Source organism: Nematolebias whitei, chromosome 7, assembly GCF_014905685.2.
Source record: "Nematolebias whitei isolate Nwh7 chromosome 7, NemWhi1, whole genome shotgun sequence".
NCBI classification, from domain to species: domain Eukaryota; kingdom Metazoa; phylum Chordata; class Actinopteri; order Cyprinodontiformes; family Rivulidae; genus Nematolebias; species Nematolebias whitei.
This window is the reverse complement of record NC_056504.1, coordinates 21,757,782-21,763,906: the sequence shown is the minus strand read 5'-3', so window position 1 is coordinate 21,763,906 and position 6,125 is coordinate 21,757,782.

The following is a 6,125-nucleotide window of genomic DNA, read 5'->3' as shown; positions in this document are numbered from 1 at the left end:
ATGACGCCCAGATAGACCAGGCAGTGAAATCATACGACCTAGAGCAGCTGTTCTGGGAAGAAAAGAAGAAAAATGAGAGCAGACAAAGCCAAAAACCGCCAAAGCCGACACAAAAGGCCCCTCAACAGCCACAATACAGAGAACAGTTCCCGAGACAGCAAGGGACACAGTACAGGGAAAGACCACCAAGGCAGTTAGAGCCACAATATAGGGACCAACAACCAAAACGATTTTCAGCTCCAGCTTCAAACTCCACACCACAGAAAGGGGGTAAATACCTACCCCCGGAAGAATATGCAAAACTGACCCCAGAAGAGAAAAGAGCCCTCCATGAATCCCGTGAGAAAGGGAGTGGAGGGCCAGCTAAATAATGGCAGATAGGTTGTGGGTCACTCTGGAAGATGCCTATTGGGAGGGGGACGAAATCTACACTAAAATGGAGGGAGAACCTTACCTAATAGATTCCGGAGCAGAGGTGTCTATGACCCGCAGGAACCTAAAAACAGTAGGACACCTAACAGTTCAGTTAGCAAACGGAAAAATTGAAACAATGCCTTACGGGTTATGGCAAGGAATTGTGTGGATAAAAGGGCCTTATAACCTTATGACAATTACAGATCTGAAAGAACTAAAGAAACCAAAAAAGAACCGAAGAGCCTTAAACAGAAGGTTAGAGAAGTTAAAATCTAGGCTAGTAAAAATAGGGTTCACACACAAACAGGATGAGTCTGAGGACTGGTATAAACCTGTAAATATCCCTGAAGTGACAAAACAAAAAATAGATGAGAGTGACTTCTCCCCAGCTGGGAAAGAGAAGTTAAAACAAATACTAGAGAAAGCCTCCATAGCCAGATTTAAAAATGATTGCGGAGACCTAGGCCCAAAGTTTGTACATATAATCGAAGGAGGGGTTCACCCACCTGTGAGACAATATCCCCTGAATCCAGGAGCAGTTGAGGAAATGAACAAAATTGTGAAAGAATTAGGAGCGTTAGGAATTATTAGGGAAGAAACAAACCCCATAACTAACAGCCCAATCCAGGCAGTAAAGAAACCCGAGTCAGCAGGAGGAGGGTGGCGACCAGTGATTAATTTTAAAGCCCTTAATAGACGAACAGTAGCCAACAGAGCGAGCCTAATCAACCCGCAGGGCACCCTAAAAACTCTGCAAGTGAAAAAGTACAAATCTTGTATCGATTTAGCAAATGGATTTTTCTCTCTTAGGCTGGCAAAACAATCACAGGGAAAGACAGCTTTTACCCATCAAGGAAAAAGTTATGTTTGGCAACGATTACCCCAGGGATATAAAAACTCCCCTAATGTGTTCCAGTCGGTCGTGATGGACGTGCTCAAAGACTTAGGCGCCACAATTTACATCGACAATGTGTTTATCGCAATGACACAGAGGAAGAGCACCTGGAGAGGTTAGCTAAAGTGGTGCAGCGAGTCACAGAGGCAGGATTGAAACTGAATTTGAAAAAATGCCAGCTTGGACAGTTCCAAGTTAATTATTTAGGGTTTCAAGTGACAGCAGACCTAGGACTCTCGGAAGGGTATAGGGAGAAACTCGAGCAAATTCAGCCTCCTGAGTCAGAGAACTACTTACAGAAGATCTTAGGACTGTGTAATTATGTGAGAGATCATGTCCCTAACTATCAGAGATATGCCAAACCACTGTATGCCTGCCTAAAGAAAAAAGAAAATGACAGTCTAACAAATAGCAAGAAATTATGGGTCTGGACAGCAGAAAACCAACAGGACTTAGAAGAACTTAGGAAAAAGATTCAAGAAGCAGTAAGGCTAGAACCAAGAAGCCTAATGACAAAACTCATAGCTGAAGTCAGCTGCGACAGTGATGATGCCATGATAGCAGTAAAAAACGAAAATGGTGGATTAGTTACTCTATAGAGTTACACCCTGACCTCAGTAGAGAAAAAGTTTCCTCAGGAAGAAAAAAAGCTAGCAGTGCTTGCTAGATACTGGGGGACATTAAAAGATTTGGCCCAGGGGCAGCCTATTAGAGTAGTGACACAAAGCCAAGTGCACAAGTATCTCAGAAAAGGGACAATAGAAAGTACCAAAGCTACTAAAACAAGGTGGGGTAGATGGGAAGATATTCTATTAGATCCCGATTTGGAGATAGGCCCTGCACAGCCAGTGAGTAAAAAAGCGGCCAAAGAAGTGCCCGAAGAACCGAAGCAGCACGACTGGACTCTCTACACAGATGGATCCAAAAAAGGGTCAGATCAGGTAGCACACTGGGGATTTATCCTCAAATATCAGGGGAACGAGTGCTGCCGTAGAAGGGGGAGAGTTCAGGGAAGTGCACAAACAGGAGAAGTTACGGCAGTACTCGAAGGGCTACTAGAATTAACTCACAAGAGAATAAAAACAGCTAAAGTAGTGACAGACAGCCACTATTGTGCACAAGCTCTAAATGAGGATTTAGCCATCTGGGAAGAAAATGGATTTGAAAGCGCCAAGGGCAAAGTGGTAGCTCACCATGACTTGTGGAAGAAAATAGCTGAAATTAGGCTAAATCTGAAGTTAGAAGTAGAGCACCAAAAGGCCCACACTAGAGAAGGAAAATACTGGCAAGGCAACGAAGAAGTTGACCGTTATGTACAGCAGAGAAAAATAGTCTTTGTCGGGATCGAGGAGTGAGACAGAACCTCCGAAGGTCGGAGAGTCCCAGAGAAGTACGTGGAGCAGGTTGTACGGGGCGTGCATGAGGGTCTAGGTCATGCAGGCGTACAACCCACACATAAGGAGTTGGAGTGTCAGGAGCTCAGGGTCCCGTTGAAACAGGTCCGCAAGGTGTTGCAAAACTGTGATGTATGTGGTCAATACAACGCAGGAAGGCGAGGGCACCGAGTGGATGGACAAACCATCAAAAGTACCACACCATGGGGCTCAGTATGCATGGATGTAGCTGGGCCTATGGGAGTCACAGGCAAGAAAGGAGAGAAATACCTTCTAGTGCTGGTAGACTCGATGTCAGGGTACGTGGTGGTGAAACCAGCTAGAAAAGCTAATGGCAACAGTGTTGTTAGTATGCTGGAACAGGTCTGTGGGTCGTTAGGAGTTCCAAAAGAGTTGAGAACCGATAATGGGACACATTTCCGCAATGCACAGGTAGATCACTGGTGTCAGACTTTTGGAGTCATGCGCGTTTATTCACCTCCTTACACACCTCAAGCCAATGGAGTAGCAGAAAGAGCCATAGGTTTAGTCAAAAATTGGATAGCTAAAAATGCTAATACCAAAGAATGGAGTACTAAAACTGTGGAAATATGTCAAGCCTTGAATGACAGGAGACGAGCTAGTAGATCCTCCCCCTCAGAAGAGCTCAACCAACGACGTTTTAGCACGCCTGAAGTTGGGCGGAGCTCTGAGGATAAAGAGGAACAGTCAGACTCTGAGGCCCCATTCAGGGTAGGACAGAAGGTGTGGGTCAGAGCACAGGATCACCCATCAGCAGTTGCAGTGAAGCCCAAATATAACACCACAGACAGAGTGAGAAAAGTGTTAGATAAAAACACAGTTGACCTAGAAAAGAAAGGGATCCAAGGAATAGAGCAACTGAAGCCAATTCCTAGCTAGTTGAAACCAGAAACCAGAGTATGGCCACAGAACCAAGCACCATGCTCCCCTATATTAGACTGGCCACTATATGCGGGGGAGTGATACTAAGAAGAACAGTCTCAGGGCTTTGGACGGGTAGGGCCTTGAGCACATTGGAATATGCAAAGAAAGGATACCTGTCAAAGGAAGGAGAAACCTTCAGGTGGAGCTTGCTGGAGAACAATTGTACGCTCTGCCTGAAACCAAGTGGATTACCTCTTCTCTGGGAAGGACCAGGGAAGGAGAAGCCCATCAAGCCTAAAACAAACAAGATGGACACACGACAGCTGCAACTAAAACCTGTAAAGGTGATGGATGCATTCATTTGTGGAGAATGCAGGATTACCACATTACCTCGAGCAACTATCATCACACAATGGGATAAAAGCGGCAAAGGCCCAAAAGACTGTGCATGCGAGTGGGATGGAACCGAAGTAAAATACTGTTCAGCCTGTGACACACAGATGGAGGAAGGCCAACTACTGCACTCTGAGAGGGCAATGGGCTGGCAAGTAAGAAGGTATCACAGTCCCCTCAAATCTTTCAAGGCTCAACTTGATGAAGAAGAAACCAAGACCTTAGAGGGATCCCTGACTGAACAGCAGTATGACCAAGAACTCATCTACAGCTCTCTAAAGGTAACACCTTCAGCCCCACCATTATATCCAGAACTAAGAGAACTAGAAGAAAGAAAAGAAAGACAGCAGCACAGGAAAAAGTTAAATCCCAGAAATTTGCTTGAGCAGGCTGTACAACAAGCCTGGCCCTATGATTCTTCGAGGGGCAAGAAAAGGAATGCCCCCCTCGGCACACAGCAGTTCCCCTTAGTTTTTAGAGTACTTCGAAACCAAACAGGCGCAGGGAGCAAAAAAGAAGAAGCAGGCATGTTACCTGACGAAGAAACCGGTGAGGCTAGACACAGAGGCTGGACAGGGCCCTGGGAATTAACAACATGGGCTCAGCTGATTACGGAGGTAATTATGAACCAGGAAGTCCCCCTGGTGCCCCTGCCAGACGTCCCCCGAGAGACTGGAACCAGACGTAATAACTTGTACTATTATACTACTAGTCTGGATGGATGGGCCAGGCACGAAGCTAAGCCCATGCAGAAAACAGTCAAATTCTTAGTAACCCCTGAAGCTTGGGAGAGGAAAGGAGTGCTTCATATCCCCGGAACTGCTGCACAGAGGGCAGGAACGCCCACAAAGCCCGACTCCACCCAGAGGGTTAAAGTTTCCGTGCAGATGGTCATTGCACCATACCAAGGAGTGTACTCGGTGGGAGCCGCAGTCCACCCGATCCAGGAAGAAGGAACGTGCTCGGTGGGAGCCACAGCCCACCCGATTAAGGAATACAAAAACTGCTCGGAGGAGCCAGTAACAAACAAAACTGAGAAAAAAAGACTGAAAAGTTGGGCCAAAAAAGCATTCCAAGGGAAATGGAAGCATGCGAACAAGAAAGCGCGCAAGTAGGAAATGAACAAGGGGTCGCTGGACTCATCGCTGGGAGTCATCGCAAGAAAAGAAAAGGTAAAGAACCTCTAAGAAAAACAATAAAAAGCCCAAGCCACATCTGGAAGAAAATAGGGCACGTAAAACAAGTCAGGCCTATTGAAACGTGTCGTGTTGAAACCAGTGCAATAGCAGCCTTACCAACGTGGAAGTATAAAGTAAATGCCTTTAATACTCAGAGTAGCCATACAACTGAAGAAGTGCAGAATATGTTGTTTCAAGCACCCGGAACTGAGATATATAAACCGGCCCTGCTTGTAAGAGGCCAAGTGGTGGAATTAGACAGACCAAAGAAGGACTTTTCAAATTTTCTGGCAAAAACAAGAAATTATTATAATTCACATCTGCAAACATTTAGAGAAGCAGATCTCACTAGAGCTAGCCACAGAGTCCCTGGCCTAACCCTGTTGAGTGATAACTTAAAATTCCCATATAACCCTAGCCCGATGGGAACACCATGGATCTTTAATATGGTCCAGATGGAAATAAAGAATAAGCTAGTTACATTCAAGTGGGGCCCAAACTATGAAGAACCTCACCAAACAGAGTACTGTGAGATCTCTCTGGGAGGACTGATAATTTGGGCTACAAGCCCAACACTGAGAACCAAAATCAACAAGAGAATAGCAGAACCAGAACGAGTGGTGATTGAAAACACTCAGTTACCCCTAAAAATGTTGTATGATCGAGTCCAAACTCCACTCGACAAGTGGAATTCACATCCTGTACGAGCGGCAAACAGAGTAAAAGTATCTTACAGAGGGCACCCGCTGATCAGCCTGACAACAGCGCTGACAGAGATGGGAGAAGCCTACGACCAAGAGAAGGCCGCAAGAGAGGAGCTGGTGGGGCGAGTAATGGGAGAAGCAATGGAAAGATACAGTGATTGGGATGAAATGATTAGCTATCTTGGTGATCAGCTTGAGCCAATGGAGGGACCCCTAGGAGAACCCTCTGAATGGTCGGTCAGACAATGGAAGTGGGTGTGGC